This window comes from Aquila chrysaetos, chromosome 15 (assembly GCF_900496995.4).
Source record: "Aquila chrysaetos chrysaetos chromosome 15, bAquChr1.4, whole genome shotgun sequence".
NCBI classification, from domain to species: domain Eukaryota; kingdom Metazoa; phylum Chordata; class Aves; order Accipitriformes; family Accipitridae; genus Aquila; species Aquila chrysaetos.
The window spans coordinates 9,659,919-9,682,053 of NC_044018.1; the positions used below are offsets into that span (position 1 = coordinate 9,659,919).

General features: G+C 37.9%; 1 long non-coding RNA gene across 3 annotated transcripts; it reads left to right on the forward strand.

Moving 5' to 3' along the window:
• Positions 1-1,952: 1,952 nt before the first annotated feature.
• Positions 1,953-17,835, forward strand: LOC115351411. 3 transcript variants are annotated; one of them, XR_003926793.2, is made up of 3 exons: positions 1,953-2,062; positions 6,961-7,139; positions 17,291-17,835. It is a non-coding gene; the product is annotated as an uncharacterized LOC115351411 (long non-coding RNA). The 3 variants fall into 3 exon arrangements; XR_003926794.1 differs by lacking the exon at positions 17,291-17,835 and adding an exon at positions 14,080-14,192; XR_003926792.1 differs by lacking the exon at positions 17,291-17,835 and adding an exon at positions 10,267-10,401.
• Positions 17,836-22,135: the final 4,300 nt, after the last annotated feature.

Genomic DNA, 22,135 nt, shown 5'->3' on the forward strand with positions numbered 1-22,135 from the left:
GTGCTTAGAAATTATTGATTTCCCAGCCTGCCATAATGTCTTTGGATATCAATATAACATTTGATGATACCAATGTTTGCCTCTTGTTCCTCTCATAGCTCTATAGATGTTAACTTGCAGGCAGCCTTGCTGGAACAAGAACATAATAGCATATAGGATTTTGGCTATATTGAGCACTGGATAATTTTGATGACTTCTAAAACCCTTCAGCCTAGAAGTGCTTTATTTTCAGGCTCCACTATAATTAGTTACAAAGGTTATTTGAGTGAGACGTGAGGCAAGGCTGGAAGGTTATTGTTAAATGAAATCAATTTCACCTACTTTTTCTCTTGCTCTAATATTTTCTTTTAAATCTATAGTGAAGAAATAGACTATTTCAGACAGTCATTTACCAACAATGACTTGTTCAGTAGTTTCAACAATGCGTTCAGAAACAATGAAGGGATTCAGCTGATGCCAGCCTTTGGTTGAATAGTTCTCTGTGTCTATCAGGCTGTGTCTCCACCTACATTACATATTCCAAGCATGGACAACTTTTTCAGTTCGAAGGAAGACACTGCTGACCTATATAAACTTCTCACACTTCAACTGAAGTTTGAGCAGAGGCAGCACGTCCCACCAGCTCTGTTCAGTCTCCCCGACCTGAGCAGCCTCATACATTACTGATGCTCCATAGTTTGCAAGATCAAAACAAAAGGATGTATCTCCAGAAAACCTGGTCTAGTTTTATAGTGCAAGAATTCTAAAACAAAGGTCTCAAGAAACCACAGTGCATCCCATGGTCTTAAGTGGGGTGGATGGAAGAAGCATTCCAGTAGAAGCAGACTAATGGAGCCTTGGTTTAAGAACCATGCTAGAGAATTGAAATTTGCTCAGGGATGCCACAGACATGGTAGCTACTAACAGAAAAAGTAAGTCCCCATCCACTTAGTCCCCTCTGACAAACAAAGCATGAATGTTGCATTTATTCCTATTCCAAATTCTGAAATGGTTATGTTTTTATATTCATTTTCTCAAGTGAAACTTGGCAGATGATACAAAAAGAGCTAATCTGAGATGGATTTGTGTGCACATGCATGCACGTATACAGACAATGAGGAAAAACAGGATAATTTTAAAGCTGAAAAAATATGCCTTTAACAATTGCTTAAGTCCTGACTAGAAAAGATAGCTGCTGAAAGCATATCAGTGATTAGTCTCTTGACCTTTCTTCAACTTGAAGTCATCAGCTATTGTTCGCCACTGATAATAATAATAACCTTTATTTTATGAGGTGACTGACAAACAATCCTTAGAGACCATGGTCTTTCACAAGAGCAACATGCTTAAAAAAGAAATCATATTTGGTAAGCTCAATACAGTGAAATTAATTCAGATTTTTTACATCAAATATTGGAAATATTAAACACTGTCTATGCAAAAAAAAAAAAAAGAACATTCAAAATGTTTTTTAAAGGAAAAAGCTGTAGCAGAAGTTTGGACAATAGAGCAGCAGAGTAGGAAAATTTATTTCCCCTTTACCCCATTTTTTTTTCACTGAGAAGGTAGAAAGTTTCTGAGTTTTCTTTTCCTTTGCTGCATTTTGAAAGGGGAAGAGGAGGGAAATCAGAGACTGCATGAATGGTCACAGAGAATATCCTATCTTTAACAATGGCCAGTCCTAAATCCTTAGATATGAATGCTATTATACTTCATTTAAGAGGAGGGGATTTCTTCCTAATCACAGTCAGCAATCGTCTCATGACCTGAAGCTGCAGTGGCTGCCCCCTTCACATTTTCATTCTTCCTAGTGTAATTGCATATGTTACTCTAGACCAGACTTGAATGGAAGTCCCTTTAAGGGAAACCCCAGGAGGTGGAGCTGATAATAGGGTAGGTGGCTCTCATTCCTCACAGTCATTATTGAACCAATCAGACAATATAGTGTTAGGGGTCACAACGCAACTAGCAGTGCACTGTTCTGAATGAAATATAAAGCCAAAGCCCTGAATAACTGTGGCCATTAGATGGAATTTTTTTTTTCAAGAGTGAAGGAGCTTGCTCCAGCAAGACCTAACCTGAGGTATTGTACTTTGCCTTCCTGCTAGCTCCATCAGTCCCTTAGCTTGTATTAGTAGTATATAGGAGGTCTGTGTGTTTAAATACCGTTCTCCTTCCCCAGCGGAAGGAGCTGCAATTCACCAATGGGATTTTCATTTTGGCAGGAGAATTTAATCCACTCTGTTAAAACATTATGTTCATCATCTTCTTGGAGGGCTGCAGAGTATTTGTCCTTAAACTCAGTGTGCTTCCCATGTTCAGTGCATTTACCCCATTACCTCCTAGTTAGCTGTGGAACAGAAAAGCCAGCATGAATACTGGGAAGATCCGGAATTGTTTAGAGACTTATCCAAAGGAATGTCTCCTTTACCTAGCAATAATTGTATCCCAGGCTAAAGGCTTTGAAATGTATAAAACTAGTAAGCAGCTCAAATGAAGTTATTAGCTCTCAAGAGATTCCTAGGTAATAGTCAATTATAGTGAAACATTCATTGATCAAAGCTGGGATCTTAAAGGGCTTGAACAGCCTGATAACCAAATCCCACTGAAATTCAAAAAATTTCAAAATCTTAGTTTAAATTTTTAATTTGGATTTGGGGTCGGGCAAAATATCTACCACTTGAAAAGGATCAACATGAGACAGCCATGTCTGAGTTGTACAAAGTATCTTGACACACATGAGTGCTGTAAAGATGTCAGCATTGTAATCTTCAACCCACATAGCCAGAGAAGAAATCAAAAGTCAAATGACCCTATCATGTGGCTCATGTCAGTCTCCATAGACTATGACGGATCAGGTGGCCACTGGACAGATCATCATCTCTCAGGGAACTCTGTCACTGGCTTTCTGCAAGCCAATTCTTGGTGTCTCACTTTCCTTATGTGCAAAAATGGTGGTATTTTACGTGACTGTTGCTTTGAGAGCTACTAATGAAAGCACTGGACAAAAATTTTTTTTGTTGATGTGTTTTTTACTACAGTCTAAACAGAACCACTTTTCATTCATATGCAATTTACTTTGAAGAGTCAGCATCTGTTTCTAATTATGGATGATACCAAAATATCAGGCAACCAGCTTGTAGCATTTTTTATTGTAGAGAAAATCCATTTAAAACCATTTTTAATGTTGCTGCTCATATTTTTTTCCACCTCCTAAGTTTTGAATACACATGGGAACTTGAGAGATCAGATCTAAATTGAGTGGATCAGCAAAGTGTACTAGAGTCAATGAAGTTATGCAGATTTACATTATCTAAGAGTATGGCCCAAAGTGATAAGGACTAGCTGGAGAAAAACTGCACATACACACCCCACCCTCACCCCTTGAAACACGTATTTTTTAAAACTGCTGTAAAATATTATTCTTTCTGCTAAATATGTAATATAGGACGGATATGTCAAATTTTCATGCTTGTATAAAGATTATGCAGTTTTAAATGCCTTTGCCAGTCAGACTTAATCTACCCAGCCCAAAGACAAGCTGTTACAATTGTATACTGTACAGCACATTTGTGTGTGTCTCTGTCTGTGTATTTGCATGTATGTGAACAAGAAAGAGAAATGCATTTACAACCTTAGAAAACCACTAATTAAGTAAATTAAAGTACACTTTTTTTTCATCAAAACCTCAGATATTTTCTTTTGCCATTTATTGTGTATTGGAAACAGTCCTTTCTCTAACACTACCCACAATGGATTTTGCAAATTTTCTGGCTTATGTTGACTGTTTTGCAATTTATACTAGTGTGTAAAATATTCCCAGCACATACACTTAATCAAAACAAGCCCAATTAAGCTCAGTACTCCAGATTCCACCTCATTAGCTTTCTGTTCCTAAAATATAACAGATGTGATTGCTGCGGGCCATGAGTTAAAGACGAATTTTTCAGCTAAGCACTTACAATACAACCTAAAGTAATATGAAGATTTAATTATTACTTTCATTTTCATGGCTTCCTGTAAAAGCTCATTTTTCACTTAATAGCAATAGTATTCCACTACTGCACTTTACCCATGGTTACAGAGAAAAGTATCTAAATGAGGAAGAAGGGAGAGGTCAGGGGTCCTACTTCTACTCTTGGCCTCACATATTGGATGGGTGACTCCACAAACTTGCAGGGCTTTCATCCTTTCAAAACTACTGGAATTCAGAAAGGAGTCAGGATCTCAGCTTGCAGAATAGCACTTCTGCCTAAAAACTGTGCAACTGTGTGAACGATTTTGCAGCATGTTTGCTTGGCATGCTTCAAAAAGTTCTGATGGCTTAGCGGACCAGCAATAGCTGGCTAGTACTCCCCTTAAGTAATTCTTGGTACTTCTTAGCTGGATTTTAACTGTTTAGAACTACTAGCTTTCATATAATATCCACTATAAGGAAAAATATTATCCTTTTTCAGTAGTCAAAAGGCCAAAGAGGATTACCGCAGGACTGACAGCAGGGATACGAAGGGAAGCACTGCCAATTGTCAGTAGCTGTATTTCTTTGTCAATACCCCAGTGTCAAGCTGCTGAATCTCTCCCACACTTTGTCCTTGTTATGGGAGCTCAAGCATCTGGTGGATCAAGAATAATCTCTGGCCAAACCAAAGCAATTCCAAGAATAATCCAGATGCAACGATCTGACTTGTCTATGGCACAATTCACCATGGAGATTTCCAAATAAGGTTGCAGCTTCCAATAAATGAAACTTTTTTACAGATTCTGTACTGATGCATACTCACACCGTCCTCTCTTCTAATTTCCCAGAAGACTGGAGAGTCAACCCCACATAGTCAGGACCCACTTTCTCAACCTGTTCAGTCAGTGTGGTTTTTGGCTACATTGAGTGAGCCAAGAGATAACACCGTGAGGGTCTATGCAGTGCAAGATGTGTCCCAATGCCTTAGCATCCTGGTTCAGTGAAGCCAACTGTGCATAAAATTGTGCACATAATACACGTTTAATCTTGCAAAACCAGGCATAAAACAGTCCCATTAATATCAGTAACAATACCAGAGGCCCTAAAAAGGCCTTTAGGTACCTTCTTTGCATAAATTATTACATAAGGTGCAAGGCAGGACTAACAATTAAAATTACACAAATGACCTGATTCACCACTCTTGCCTCATTTCTGTGTTAGATGACTTTTTAAAAGTCTGTCGTTGCTCTCTCAGCAGGGTGGGTATCTGAGATAGCTTAATTGAAGTCAATGGAGCTACACATTGACATAAAACTAGTGTACTTAATAGGAGGTTAATGCTCAGAAGAAAAGAGAAGCCAAACTTTTTCTTGAAAGATTTTCTCATGGTTGAGATCTTCCCTTGTTCGTACTTTCCCACTGCATTATTCTTTTTTTTCTCCACTCCAAAAGATTCATCAAAAAAAATGAGCATGTTTCCTTTGTGGTTTACACTGAAAAGATGACATAGCTTTTCTGTTTGTTAAAATGTGGAAGGAGATAAATAATGAAAATTTCTAGTGATTAGTCCCTAAGGTCTTTATTTATGGATCCCTGGCACAGACACACTTCAGATAATAGCCCAATTTAATATTTATGATGGGCTAGGTTTCTCTAAATATATAAATTTGGCAATTATCATGGGAGTTATCCCTTATTTATCTACTTTTGACTTTTAATTAGTAGGATTGCCATTTAATCATTAACAATCTCCCCTTCCAAATAACACCCTACCTGCTACTTCTTTGATGAATGTGTCCCCATTGTGTCACTATTCCCATTAGAAGATCTGTCTTAGTTGTTCCAGTGACAAGCTTTCATATAAAAGTACTAGAACTACAGAAACAGTCTCTTGAAGTGACATCTCACACTGACTGGGCACCCTGCAACTACTATACTGTTAGGTACCCATCAGCCTTCAGCAGACCAGGTATTAGGGGATGCACTAAGGTGACCAGTGACCCGTCAAATCTTAGTACCGTTTTTTAAAAAAAAAAGAAAAATATTACATGTGTGTGAGTGGATAGGGGAGGAGGAAGCTTGGCACAGCCTGTTTAATTAAACATAATAATATTAAATGTAAAGACTATCCCTCTTTCTTTGACAATAAAAAATAGTGTCACAGAAATTATATCTTTGTTAAAAAGTTCTCTTTAACATTAATCAAGTCACTTCCATAGAGAGATGAAACTACAAGCTCTAACATGTTAACATTCAGCAATGTGTTACTAATAGCATCATTAACACATACCATATATAGCTGCATGGAGTATCTTATACTGAGCTAGTGCCAAGTCCCAGTTTGTCAAGTTGGGACACAGGAACGGCAAAATAATTTCATTCATTCTACCAGCTAATTAAGATGGAGCTTAAAGCATGGAAGCTGAGAACCTTAGCAGGTCTGCTGTGCCATTCCTCCAGGGTGACTTTGTAGGGAATAGTAAAAATACTTAATATAGTCACTGTTGCATGTTAAATGATTTTCAGGGAAGTGCAGGTTGAATCAGTAAAGGGTGAATACTGCCATTATTGTGCAGTATTCATTCCTCCCTCTCCACTCATCTCTGGTGTCATGTTTGCCCATACCGCCATAAAAGAATAGATTTTTTTTAATATAGGAGCTCTTGACATTTACTTTAAAACCAAACTATCTTCCTACAATGTGCTGTTACCTGGTGCGTATTACACAACTTTGCCCTGAGAATGTGATGGGGGAATTAGGACCTGTTCATCTATTTAGGTTTCCTAGCAATTTCCATTATGAAGGAATCTTGTGGTCTTCACATTTGAGGAACTCTCTCACCACCCATCTTTACAGCAGTTCTTAGCAAATGAATGAATGCAGTGTCCAGCTTCTCATGCACTTGGCTCACTGGGTTATTTTTTAACCTTACACTGATATAATTATTCTGTCTCAAAATCCGCCCTGTAGACTCAAATTATAATACACTTCAGCCAACTGCGTGTTTCTCTAATACCTGCAGCAAGCTTGTTATAACAACAGCACTACCTAGGTCCCAGCTCTGCAAGCAAGACCTCAGAGTGCTGATGTGAGGGACCATCTGCAAAATATCGTGCTTCCAACCATGAAGAGAGAGAAGCAGGTCTGCACAGCGATACTGCCGTTCCCCCGGTACCAGGCATGTCTTAATCAATCCCCTTGGTAAGCCCATACGTGGTTGCTGCTCAGAACTCTGCCTCTCAGTTAAGGAAGTATTCGGGGCATTCTGTTTTCTGACACTTCCCCCTTAGTGGTGGCTTACTTGAGAGCATGCTAAATTAATTTGGTTTCACAAAGCTGAGCTATATAAGTGCTGTGGTTTTAGGCCCAGCCAGCAGCTAAGCACCACGCAGCCGCTCATTCACTCCCCCCCTACCCCTTGGTGGGATGGGGAGGAGAATTGAAAGAAAAAGGTAGAAACTCACAGGCTGAGATAAGGACAGTTTAATAGGACAAAACAAGGAGAGAAGAAATAACAATAACAATAATAATTATAAAAGAACATACAAAGTGAGTGATGACCAATGCAATTGCTCACCAACTGGAATCCAATGTCCAGCCTGTTCCCGAGCATGATCCCTCTTCCCCCTGGCCAGCTCCCCCAGTTATATACTGAGCATCACATCATATGTTATCGAATACCTCCTTGGCTATTTAGGGTCAGCTGTCTTGGCTGTGCTTGCTCCCTGCTTCTTGTGAAAATTAACTCTATCCCAGCCAAACCCAGGACAATATGCTGAGTTAATCACCAAAAAAAATTAAACTCAATTAATTCACAGTAACACTCTTTTTTTTATTTCCTCTTTAACCTTGGTATTTCCTTTTGTTCTGTTCTACAGTTTTTGTCTATTTTCTTGGTGTAAAATTTTGGAGACAGCTAGTACACCTTCATATGGCTGCCTGGCTTTTGCTGAGGCAGTTTTTTTTCTTTCCTTTCTTCATGTAAAACTTGATTAGTAATGACAAAACCAAAAATTTTTAAGGATACCTCATTCTGGTGATATGGTTCTTTTAAGGCCACTCCTGCCATACCATACAACAGCAAGGGGACCTGGCTCTTTACCTTTGGTTTTGGTTTTCTCATTTTGTTATTTAATTAGTTTTGTTGCTCCTCCAACATTCTTTCAATTCGTTCCCCCATTTCTAGTTATGCCTTATTCTGGTTTGAATCCAATAAAATCAGAACAAAAAAACCTCAGTGTATAATATTTTATAGGCTAAACTTAAGAAGACAGGATACATGCTTAGTATCTATTTTGATACTCTAGCTCCTGCAACATTTTCTGGTTAGTTTTGATTTTATAATTTCTCAGTGCAATAGCTCATTAAGAGTCACTTACCATATAATTTCCTGTAGTCAAGAAACAGGAAAGTTTACAACAGAGGCCTGTGTATTTTGAAACACCAGCCATTAATGCCAAAGTCAGAGTTGCTAACGTTTGAAAATTTTTGCTCACCTATCCATCCTTAGGGTCGTAAAAAAGATTTTCTGAAAATCCAGTCCTAATTTGTGATGCTTATCATCAAAAAACATATGGCCAGATCAAAAGGACAGATCCTAAGCTGGTGTAAATTGGCCAAGTAGCACTGTCAGCAGGGATACTGGATTTATGGCAGCTGAGTCTTCAGTCTATTTGTAGTTCAGTTTAAGAGTTATCTGGCTGAGGATATGGAAGTTATAACCAAAGGTCCCAAATAATAGTCTTTCAGAAAGTTACCATGCATTTTTCAGAATCTGAAAATTCACAAATTTGTTAGTATTTTTGGACTAGTTCACACTTCAGCTCAGATTTCATATCACCCATATTTTAGTTCTTTATAAAAATTAAATGCACTTCATCTCAGTCTGTACACTCAATAAAATAAATTTAAAAGCAGAACTGTCTTAGAGTCAAAGAGAGTTATTCTGCTGTAAGGCAGTAATCTGTCTCTCACTTTTTTGGATTTAATTAGAATGAAAAGAAGCTACATTTTAAAACGGGCCGGACAATATTAAGAATATATTGTTGACAACAATCTGGCAATGGAAAAGGAGTGACTAGCCTGACTGATCAGCTTCCCTTCCATCTCCAGCTGTTACGATTCTCCAAGTGCTGAGAACACATGATTTAGTAGCTTCAGAGATGAAACTGATTGCTTTGTTTTTGGCACATCTGTAATGCAGCAAACAAAACGTATATATTTGTATGTATGAGATTTACGTTAGAGACAGACAAAAGCAACTAGAGGGTGGATTCTCATTATCAATTAGAGGTACTATTTGCACAGAGGGAGGTAACCTGTTGGATGTGCATTGATGTGAAATAAAAAGATTGCATGAAGAAAATGCAGATGATATGGTTGTGGTTTAAGAGAAAAGAAGAAAAGACTCAAACAAAATGAAATAATAGGAATGGAGAACGGAGGTGCTTTTGGTACTGCAAAGGACAGGCAGGTGTTCAGATTAAGAAAGTGTCATTATCATGACATTGTGGGAGCTGAATAGGAAAAGTGACTCACTACCAACTTCTGAATCTCTTGATCAAGTAGGAGCCATAATTATTGCTGGAAATGTACTGATAAAAAAAAGGACTTGAAAATAACATTTTTCTGTAAGGTGGAGAAAGCAAACAAAGTATAACGTTGTCACAAATTAGACTATCTTCAGCAGACACTGAAGCAGCAAGAAATAAAAAGTTCAGGCGTTGAAAGACATCACAGACTGGATCCAATCTAATGCTTAATTGCCTAAAAGCTTCAGTACTGCAACACCCAGCGTTAATGACATGGCTCTGTGACATCCAGCACTTCTGGTGGGCATGCAGATACCCTCTGCAGAGAATAGGAGCATTCAACAACCTCAAAATAATGTCCAGTACACTCTGTACAGAGGCAACACAAAGATACTCATTCACTAACCAATTGGAAAATATCAGTTTCTGCTCCCAGGGCCATTTCTGTGGTCAAATTAAGCAATGAGTGGGTATAAAAAAATTCCTTGCAGTCAGTCCTTATTCTCTGAGGCACCAGTACTCAGCACTGAGGTGCAGAGTTACACCACTACGTTCTTTCTCTTTTCAGGCCAGGGAAACTTGAAATCTTTTAAACACACTGACACAGCTTCAGAAAGGAAAACAGAGCAAGAACTCCTTCACTTTTTTATGAACATAACACATTCCAGTGGGACACAGGTGATACCCTACTTCAGGCAGAAAAAGGAATTGAACCTGGGTCACCCACTTAATGACTGAATGCTTTAAAAATACTACTTTGCTATGTAGCAGCAGACGGAGCACTGATCTGATTACAGGGGCTGGCCAGCAGTGAGGACATTTCTATTGCTTAAACAGAAACACGCACACCTCCATGAACACCTGGAAATACTGAGCAAATGTACCAAACCATCTAATTCAAACAGGCCTTGTTGAAGGAAACCCAGATCTCCGAAAACATATATCAACCCTTCCTGTACTATTTTCAAAAAAAGGTTAAGAGTTGCAATTCCATTTTGTGCAAACCCCCATCCTTGCAGAAGGTGTTTAGAGGTGCTCTGCAAATGGCTGATGACTAGACATGTTCAGAAGAGATAGGCAGAGAGAAATTCAGTGTCTGGTACACCCCAGGTTGCCTCGATGCACCTAACTGAGAGTACTTCTGCAGATTGCAGCCCTCAAGCATGACAGGAATATGAAGGACACAAACTGAAGTGTCTGGGATTTCGGAGCCTATACAGAGAGGTAGCAGCCACGAGAGAGGAGCAGGGGTGCTCAGTAGCCTCTCTCCTGCTGTCCCGTTCGGCTCACTGCTGTGCCTCACAAATGCAGAGAGGAGGTGAGAAGACGAGGAGCAGCAGGAAGCTTCGGTTGAAGCCCTTTCCATCTCCTTCCAGTCTTCCCTTTCTCATTGTCCTGTTGCAGCAACAGACAGGCTTCAGTGGTGAAGGAGAAACAGAAAGTTGCTCGGGCTGCATTTGTTGCTCAAATTGTCGTGCCGTGGGGAAAAGCTAACAGGACAGATGGAAGGATCCTTGAGACTGGAGATCATCTGGGATGCAGTCTGTCTGACTGACCACCCTGACCTGCAGGCTAAAACCTACAGGACAGCTCCCATTCTTACCAGAGAGTTGCCTAATGGAATAAATATAGTGAGTAAATACAATTTAGTTTTGAATTAGAATTGGAAGAAGGAAAAAAAATTATATGTCTGTGCTTAACTGAATCAATATAGATACTCAGGATTTGATTTCACAGCAAAGTAGCTTCATCAGCTGCTTGTGCTAAAGGTTAATTAAGATTATATTTGTCAATATACAAATATGGGTATGTACGTTTCTGGGAATTTTCACCAACTGTAAGATTACATATGCTATTAACTATTCCTGAAATAATGCTTTGGTATGTTTGGGTACACATTTCTTAGTTCTTATTACCACATCATATTAGACAGTGTGATCCTAACTATGAATCAAGACAGCCTCATATGCAATCAGAAAATATGCCAAAAGAATCTCAGTCCAGCATTCGTGAAGACAAATGCAGTTGCCTCTAATTAATTCCATGAAACAGGTTTAGCAGGATTCCAGATCCTGCAGAATGTATAGCTTGATATAAAAATAGGAATCTCTTGATGAATTTGTACATATGGCAGGATAAACAGAATGTTCCCTTCTGTCTCTAAAAATGTAATACCTCCCATTCTTATTTCCATGTGACACTTGAGCAGAACTTAAACTTGAGGATGATCAGTCTCAATTAAAAATTAATTGATAGGTGGGGATTGATTTCCATGTTAACATTTTGGGTGTTACTGAAATTTCTTCAGGAATCAATCAATCTATTGATAATAAAAGTGTACACAGGGAAACAGTATATGCAGAATATACTGCAAAAATCCAGAATGCATCTAGAGGAAACACAAAATTATTTTATCTTTTATTGTGAAATATTTTTCCATCATTACCTTTTCTGTTTGCAGGTACAGAAAAATAGAGACACTGAACTCTTCACTATACACACCTTGAATTTTATTTCATGTAGGAAAATTGAATGGTCTGTTCTTTCTATTTATTTTTATGAAGTGCAGAATGATAAGACCCTACTTTTAACCCTATGCCATAATGAATCAATAAATGATGTACAATGAAATAAATGGAAGGCAAAAGTACAGCAAAAATTGTGAAAGTGAATACTTTTCACAGCGTGCTGTCATCCCTTAGAATTAACTCCAGCAGGAGATTATTAAGTCAAATATCGTTGAAAGATTTTTTAAAGGGCTGAATAATTTTATGAGTAATAACAACAATATGAGTGTTAAAAGTAATCTATTACTGTGCTTCAGAGGGTAAATTGATAGCTGCAGGGGTCAAGAAGATACCCCCTTCTCTACCTTCCTTCCCACACAACTGGCTAAGTGCATTAAGGGCTTCTCTTCAAATTCCCCTCAAGCATCAGACATCGGTCACTTCTGAAGGTAGTAAAAATGCAAGACTCAACAAATGAGAAGGAACATAGGATTTGTCTGATCCAGTATGACAAATCTATGCTCCTTCTCATCATCATTATCATCATCTGAATGTATTTTACCTCCAGCATAAAAGGAGATTGCTTTTCTGTGTTCACCACCCCTACGGGTGCAGCATAGGTACTTGGAAATTTCCTGTTGTAAGTCACTTAGCATTTTAGTTCTCACATCTCATCAACACCTCCTTCTGGGACTCTAGCTCTTCTTTTATTCACCTAGTAGATTTAATGAACTTTCCAAGCTCAGGCTCTGAAGAAAGCTGAAAAGGGGAAGCAAAAAGAAAAAAAGAAAAACCACAAAAAAAACTTGATGCAATTTTCTGCTCCTGTCACCATCAATTTGCCCCAAAAGGAGGAGAATGACAATATCTGTGATGCTATTCTCACTCTGCTTTTGAGATCTTCTTAGTGACCAGCAGGAATATCAGGTGGAGAGACACAGGAACAAGTCTTTACCCAGTGTAAATTTCTGCTGGTTGCACTGGTCTCAACAGTTGTCCCATAATACATTTTTGAGATATTTTAAAAATCTTTCAGACTTCTTTGCTGAATGTTTCATCTGTTAAAATTCTATGAATGCTTTAAAGGGAGTTAACAAATACTTTAGATTCTTCAGTAAGCAAATCATCTCTCAATCACTTTTGAAGAGCAGTTTGATATTCCATATCTTTGGGAACTGCCCACCACATATAGTCATTGTGGGGTTTATGGTGCCCTATTATTGATTCTGAGAGTTTTGTGACCTACTGCGTCTGATGGACATGGTAAAAAGTGATTCAAAGCACAAGAGCAAAATAATGGCCAGGGATTTATTATTGTAATTTCTACTATTCATTGCAAAATTCACAACAAAACAATGTAGTAACCTGTACAAACACCATGCAAAATGACAGCATTACAAAAATCTAAGCTAACAGTGCCTCCTTTTACAAAATTTGTTCTCAAAAATTTTGTGAAGAACTGCACATGCTAAATTCATGCCTAAACCTTGCACTTGAGCCTGTCTGTGGATGACATTAGCAGTTTTTCAATATAGCCATCGTGCCATATATAAACAGCTGAAAGATGTATTTCAAATACAGAATAGATATTTAAGGCAAGATTCACAGCATCTGCAGATGTATCTCTGAATTACACATCAGAATTCTTGAAAATTGAATACTTGGCCTCAGCTGGAGCTCCTGGTTAGTTATGTAGGCTCTCTGTAAGCTAATGGGGAATTTAACGTTTCTGAAGAGACCTGAACAGAAATCACAAATAGATAACCGTGCATCTGACCTCTACTTCTCTATGGGACAGGGCTGACTAGAGGCTGCATCTGTAATGTTCATATTTTCCTAAAAATAAATACCTAGCTGGGTAGTTCTTGCCTCTTAAAAACAGTCAGGAAGGGAGTGGTAAAGCCACCAACTTTCATATAACCACTTATTAGCCATATAGTAAATGCAAGAAGCATTTTTATTCTGGAGTTTATTGGTACCAATGTTTGGCAAAGAGGGAGTAGACTTGGGTTCAGTCCTTGCTCTCAGAAATCTTTAGTATTCTCTAAGCAGAAAGTACATGTGAATTCCCCAACCAAGTGCTCTTATATCACTATTCTACAGTTAATTTATCATCCTCAGAAGATGGAAATGGAAATCAGATCTCCAACCCCTAAGGAAAGTGCTCTGACCAAAAGACTGTTTTGACAATGTGGATGATATATGCATTTACAAACATTTTCTGCCAAACTTGAAACTGCCTGGTGATTTTTAAGCGCTTTTTGGAACAAGGCCTTTCTTGGTTATTGTTTTTGGACTTGTTTGTCTTAAGTGATACTTTCAGCTTTGCCTCAAGTAAGACTTCAAGGCTGGACTCTGACTCTTGTACTAATGAACCAAGTGGCACTTACAATCATGCTTACCAAGTTAGAAGTGGCAATATATGAACCTTAAAAGATTATTTTCTACATATCAGATATTGCAGTATTTGACAACCTCAAATGCCTTCAGTGCATATATTCAGTAGCATTAAGCTTTATATCTCACAAAACAGAATATTTACAACAAAGAAATAACTGATTCAGAAAAGTATAAAACACCTTCAAGAGATTCATACTCAAACTGATTTTTAAAAAAGTTTATTTTGTTTCTATACCAATATAATAGGTATTTAAGCAAGAGGACAAGCATTTTTGTTTTAATGCATTGAGCTAAATATTTCTGATAAGGTAATAAAATAGCTTTGTTTCAGTGATCTGAAGGGGAATAATAAACAGATCAAGGTTTAATGCTGCAGTTCTTGAGAAAAGGAATATCAGCAGTAGGGATGCATGTTGGGGTCCACACAGGTTATTTAAGTTTTGTATCATTCTGCCACTGTGGATTTTAGTTGTGGTTCCCATACCAGTGTGAAGGTAGAGTAGGACATTGAGGATAATTGAGTCCCAGAAATAAGAGAAATAACTCCAACAGTTTCTATTTATTGAAAGCAACGAAATTTTCATTCATCAAAGTGCTGATTTTTATTTTATTCTCACAGCTGCAGCATTTTTTAAATTGCAAATAAATTACTTCCAATTAAAGAGTATGGATGCAAAGTCAAAGCTCACTTTGTCAGGGCAAATCTCACTTAGCAGCCATAATTCTTTCTGCATCTGCTGGATTCAAAGCTCCAGGTCACCAAGAGATATCCACTGCCTTCTACAAGCTTTGCATAAATCCTGTCATGAGTTAAGGTGGCTGCTTAGCGACCCACGCTGACTTCACCTTTCTTCTCAAGTGCAAATATTCCTTGTTATTAGAGACCTACCTGTTCTGTGCAAGAACAGCATGAATAACTGTATACCTGGAATAACACTGAAATCCTCATTTTACTTTTTCTCTAAAGTCCCAGAAGTTTTGTTCCGTCTGTACAGCACCACTCAATACAAATGACTTGTGGAAAACCAAAGCCACAGATCTATTTCTAACAATAATTTGGACATTTGGACAAAATGATCAAATTGTAGACAATTCATAAAAAGAAAAGAGAGTTTTGTTATTCTATGTGTAAAGACTGTTCACAATGAATATAGGTAAGAGAGCTTTAAATGTTCTATAAAGCTCATCAATGAGAGCAATAAAGTATTCCAGCATGTGTTAAGTTGTTCCTCCTTTGTGAATAACCTTCTTGACCTTTCAATTATGGGAGCTGTTTCTTCTTTTACTTCACTTTGCATCACTGAATAGTCTTAAAACTTTAGCTATAGAAATAATGCATTCCACCTCATTACAGCAAATAAAAACCACTTACTGTAAATTATCCCTGAATGCTGATGGCTTACCACCACATCAGACTGACCCAGAAACCCTGATTCCCTATCTTTCCTTGTTACCTTCAAACTTTTCATCTCTCTTCAGATTCAGGTTCAACTTTTAGTGTTTAGTACACTTAGCTGTTATACTTTTTTTCTTTAAAAGCTAGCTGTTTTCAAGTATTTCAGTGCAATGTTTTTGTAGATATGCAATGAGTCATTAAGTACAGCACAGAAAATAATAAAAAAGAGGATGCTTAGTTCTTTAAAAAAATGCTTCTTGGACATTTTGTCCAAGGGCTCAAACTAAATCTAGTCCAACACTTATATATGCTGGAACCACATGTGATGCATATGTAAGGCCTTTAGCCTTAGTTGCTTTGATCTAGTGACCTTCTGTTGCACTATATTACTTGCTAAAGTAGACATAGTCAACCACATTTAAATGCCCTGCTCTTCACTCTCCCACACCTCCAGGGGAACAGAACACGATTTGGGTGAATTAACCATTCACCAATAACTTCAGCAGAAAAACACATCTTCCTTGTTACCTTCCTAGTAGTCATCATGGAAGGTACAGCAGCCATAGGACCACTTTATTCATTCACAAGCACCACCAACAAATACAAAGGGACTCATTGCTCATTAGGCTTAACTGTCTCTTTAATAAAAGAACAAAATGAAGACTATACAAGTTACAACACAGTGGTCTACTCATATATCATCAAGGGACTGTCTGAAACAGCCTCGGTAATAGTTTTGTTGTAGCTGTATTCCAGATATTTTCCATTGCCTACAAAAAAAAGCAGGAGGAAAAAATCTGTAAATTTACTTCTCTGGATGTTCAACACTCAATTTTAGTTCCTCTGAGAGTAAGGGGTGCATACAATCCCAAAACATCTGCCCAGCTTCCCAATACAGTACATGAGCAAAGCAGGACAGCTAATAATAAAATACATGGAAACTATCAAGTTGAGTAGTTAGGTGTCTAAATGAGGTAGGAGGGAACGACAAGGAGAGAGAGAGGAGGGATCCTAATGCTGATGTCTCAAAAATAATTCCAAATCAGGCACAGCAGGAACTTAACAAAGCAGGAACTTAACAAAGCAGGAACTTAACAAGTCTCTTTTACTCACGTGAGTCCCTTAATCAATAGAGTGTTTTAAAAACCTATGAGGGATACATGCCATCTATCCAGCCCTAGAATGAGCAGTCTCATGTTGTGTTGCCCTAATCTTCTATATATCTTCTGAAATCGTGTGCAAAATAAAGCCTTTAGAGAAGATGGTCAAAGTGGGATTTCCGTGTCAAACAGCTCAGTGGCACCTGAGTGATTTTGCTTCTGCTCAGGTTCTTACAGGACTCTGAATGCACCCTCTGACAGATTACCTTAATGCCCTCAAAAGAGGGACTTACAGATTTCAGAGAAACTCAAAAAGTGTTCAATTGTATCTAAAGAATTACTTTTCTTCAAAGGTTGCACGTACACAATCACATATATCTTTGAGAAATTGTAAAGGCTCTATGCCATTCCCCACCAGATGGTCTCTCTTGAAGAATCTGATTTCAGTGCTGAGTTCAGAGTGATTGGATGTGGTCATGGCATATGGATCTCTTCAAGTTGGAGAAGGGATTTTGTCACAGGTGAGGTACTTCTACTTATATCCATATCACTATGCAACCACCATAAATTAAGTTATGCTCCCCAGAGGCCTTGGGTCCATGTGAGAATGGAAAACATGTGAATGGTGTGAAACCAGGATTGCTCTGATAGTGTTCTTCATGATCCAGCACAGCTGACTGCTCTCTCAGTGTCAGATCGATTTCTGGGTTCACCAGACTTTTGAACCAGTCCTTATTTTGGAGGCTTCTGTGTCCTCAAAAATGTCAAAATTCTGACCAAATGGAGCATCCATGCTTCTGTCAAGAACACTTGGATTTATTCTGTTTTATTATGGGCACTGAAATTAGGCTGAATCTATACCTCAGTGGTGGGCATTATGCCTACAAGGTGAGACAGAGCTCAGAGCCACTGTGTCTCAGCTGAGGAAACAGTTTTATCACACATGTAAAAGAATCAGTTTTGCTGAGGGCTGTTTAGGAGTTACCCCATTTTCTTCATGAAGAGCTCATTTCTTCAGCTAATCCTAGTTTAGAGAAATAACTGAGTAGGGAAGAAATTAGTACTTAATGCTATCATTTTTCAACTGTTCCAAATCCAGCAGTTGTGGCTTTCCCAGACATTGAGAAAGAACATAAAGTGATGCAGTATGAACAGTAGATTGAATTGCTATAGTTATTATTGCTATTATTGTTGTTATTACATTTAAAAAATTAAAAGAGAGGAAGATATACATATAGTGTTAGTTTTTTAGTTGTTTTTTTTAAAACTTGATAAAGTGTATTTCAGGTATAATGCAGTGAGCTTTTCTGTTAGCAATTATTTTTGAATGATGGCTTTTTCCATGCACAAAAAGGAAAAAAAAAATGTTAACTTGGAACATGCTTTTAAATAAACAAGAAATTTATTTCAAGACAGTTGCACTTCTTGCTCTGTGATACGACAACCACATGTTGCTATAGTGACACACATCAAATAAGGAGTTCAGAAAAGCAATGGAGTAACGTGGAACCTGCAGCTTTGGGAGAGTTGATCTTACAACAAATTCAGTTTGAAGAATAAGTTTTTATTTGGTGAATATGTAATGTCTGGTTGCATATATAAAGCTGAAAATCCCAAACCTTCTCCGCTTCCATACCATGCTAGGCAAAAATATTGCCATTGTACAGGAGTTCAGGACTGGAAAGGACCCATTGGCTTGGCAGAACCCCACTGGAAGAGTGATAGCCAGGGAGATCAGTCCCGCCAATCTGAACAGTATTTTGTTGTATTGTCTCTCTTGCCACTGTCAAACAATAAATTAGAATAAAGGGCTACCAGGAAAGATGAGATAAAAATCTGAAAATCATATAATTAAAATTTAGGTGGGAAAAAGCTCATGTGGAATGAGACTTGAAAACCTATTAGTGGCAAATGATGCATATTTTTGTGCAGGGACACGTTTGTATAATCAGATGCATCCTGTAGTGAATTCCCATGTTAGCAAGAACTGTAATACAAGGAGAAAAAAAAATAATCACAGAAAGAACCAAAACAACTATAGAACTATCTGAACATTTAAAAATATTCAGAAGGAGAAGCAAGGTGTTTAACAAGCAAATATGCACTTTCCTTTTAAGACTTCCTGGTTAAACGTGATTATTTCATATTCCCAAGTAGAAGGAATAGAATTATTGATTTCACCACCTTTTTTTTCTTATGTACAACTAAAAGGTCGAGAGCTATAAAAGTAAGGGGAATATAGCTGAACCAAACTACTTTTGCCTGGAATAATTTATTAAAGAAAAGATTTATCACACACTTCCCCCCAATGTATGGTATTAGAGACTAATTTTTGAACTAATCTAATTACAGTCAATTTTGGGATAGTGGTACTTCTCTAATTGTTTCTGAGACATACGCATTAGCAACAGAGAGTGTTATGTTGTCATAGCAACGGGCCTACCATAATGACTTCAGACATAGAATTGAATTATGTCACAATGGTGGTTTGGGAACAGCTGTTTCTGTGCAAGTTTGGTTAGGAGGGAGAGAGACGCATGTTGGCTGTGGTGAAACCACGTGATGGTTTGTGGATCCCAACTTTAGATGCATATAAAGAGCCCACCCCCCTCTGTAGGTGTTTTGATGCTTGGCTAAGGTAAAAATATTTTTATTATGGATATTTCATTCATATTATTCTGCAGTTTGTGTAAAATCCTTTCACATGCATTGAGCTTGGTACTTCACTCAACATTGTAACTGCATACAGTCACAGATCAGATGTATGGGTGAGGACTGTTGTACGTTTTCTTTTTCCTACACGTGATCAATAAATAAAGGTAAATGAAGGAGTCTGCTGTGATCCTTCCATAGTCCTCCAAGTACTGAAGCATAAACAAGAGACTTAAAAGTACACCTGTCATATTAAAATTCAGGACAGCAAAGTACTTCATCAAATGAGCTGGCCTGTTGAGTAGAGTGTCTCAGGATGTTGTGTATGAAGATGTACTCCATCTGCTTTCAGATTAGCACTTGCACTAAGCAAGATGCCTGACCTTACCTTTCTTTGCTTCCTTTCATTTTTTTCCCGAGTTTTGCTGGCTCTCCATTATGAATTCATGGTCTAGAAAAAGTGAACTCAGCGCAAGATAAAAGGATTTCCTGTTCATTAATTACATGCTATTAACTTGACAACTTTGGTTGTGACTTAGAAGGCAAATATCTGTCCAGATTGCAACACTTAAGTTCACAGCATGGCACAGCTCTCGTAAAGGTGATTCAGGGTAGTTTATAGAAAGCAGGACATCAGGTGGTAAAGTTAATCTCCAAAACAGCTCCCTTAGTGCTAATGTAAGAAAGGCAAGTGAATGTAAGAGTCCAGATACTGTAGAAGCCAGAAACTGTAAAGGAAACTTCATTCTGGTTCATACAGCTCCATATCCAGGTGTCGAGTATGAACTGAGTATTTCTAAGTTTCTTGGGGAGAGGAAAAAGGCAACAGAGTGAGAATGTAAAAAGAGAAAAGTAGGGTGAGGTATTTAAAAAATAATATTAATTGTGAAATGTACATCTGAAAGGTTTTTTAAAAGAGACAGAAACTTTAAAAACTAAAACCAATAGCTCCATAAAGAGAGAAAAACATAAATTTTTATTTCCTATGGAGCTGTTTCTGGTGTTATCTGGGAAGATATGACTTCCACATAAAGTTTATCTGATGGTTGAATTTTTTGTAATGTGGTTCTTCCATGTGTATTCCCTACTGCTTAATAAGGGCTGAGGTCATACTGTAGACAGCTGTACGTTCTCTCTCAAGTACTTAGCTGTCTGTTTTCACAATATGTCTAGGAACAGAGTACCTTTGAAATGACTGTGTCTATGTCAAAGTTCATTGAACTTGGTGGACAGGTTAAAAAATTATGGACAAGCAAAGGGGAGGGATAGATAAGACATACAATATGATCACTTAAATTCTATTTCTCTAAGAAACCTCATTGGGAAAAGCAAAACAAACCAAAGCAAACAAACAGAAAACCAATAGCTTGCTGGAGACATCTGAGAAACAGTGAGAACATTTCCAAACAGAAGTATATCACAGGATTAACACTTTGAAGTTAATTTTAAGCAAATGGCATAAATTCAAGTTCATTTTTGTAACAGAAAGCAACAGGCTCTTATAGTAACATACCACGTTTGATGACTTCATAGCACAAATGTCAGGACTGCAGCTTGGGAACACCTACTATCACTGAGAGTTTGGTTTGAAGGGATGAGACAGTAATTTTTCCTGGTTTGATAAAATTCTGTTCTAAGGTCTGTTTCCTGACACTCACTGTTCGTCTGTCTGTCCTGGTGACTCTGGTGTGAGCGAGAAGTTGTAGTGAGAAGGCTCTCCTATTCATAACTTGACGGCAACTTTCCTAGTAGACCGCTGGTGTTAGTGAGAAGGCAGCTGTTCTAACATGGGCATTAAAGCACTTTTAGATGATGATACAGTAGGTTTTGGGGGGTTTTGGCATATCCATAATACTGCTACTCCCTGACTGTGACACAAGACCAACAGATTGCAGATGAAGCAGAGCAAATGCTTAGAGGACATGTGTATGCCCCAGTAATTTTAATTATTTTATATCCTTTTAATTCCTCACTGGAAGAAAATCTGAATCATTAAAATGCCTGTCTGAAGATAGAATTTTATAGGAATATTATGGACATGCTTCATAATCTGGGTTTGAACCTGTTTAAATTTGCTTGGGTTGTAGGAGACCCAGACTCAAATTTATGTTTCCCATGATAATGAGGTGTTCCTGGCTTTGTGAAATTGAAAGAACTTTTCCATATGATTCTTTTTTTCATTAGCAGTATCCAAAACACCACATTATACTTTATCTTCATCTCTGATCTCAAAAGCTCCACAGGCCAAAACAGAACTGAGATGAGGAGGAAAATGGAGAATGATGAAGAATATACCCAATTACTGCACATAAGTTTTGTGAAAGAGTCAGATGTGTTTCTGTAGTGTCAAGAGTTTAGTTTGAAACACTTGATAAATGCATCAAGTACAATCCATTTTTCTCTCTTAGAACAATCACACTGTTTAGACCACTGATAAGGTATTTGTCTGTCGCAGCTGTCAACATGTACAGCTAGTCAAATAAGCTCTGACAAAATAAAGTTACACAGAAACATGTAGTTCATTGAGGCCAACTGTCTCATTTCAAACGTCTTGTGTTTAACAAGCTTTTGCTGACTGCAGAGCTAGGTTTGCAGGGAACCGTTTTAATTC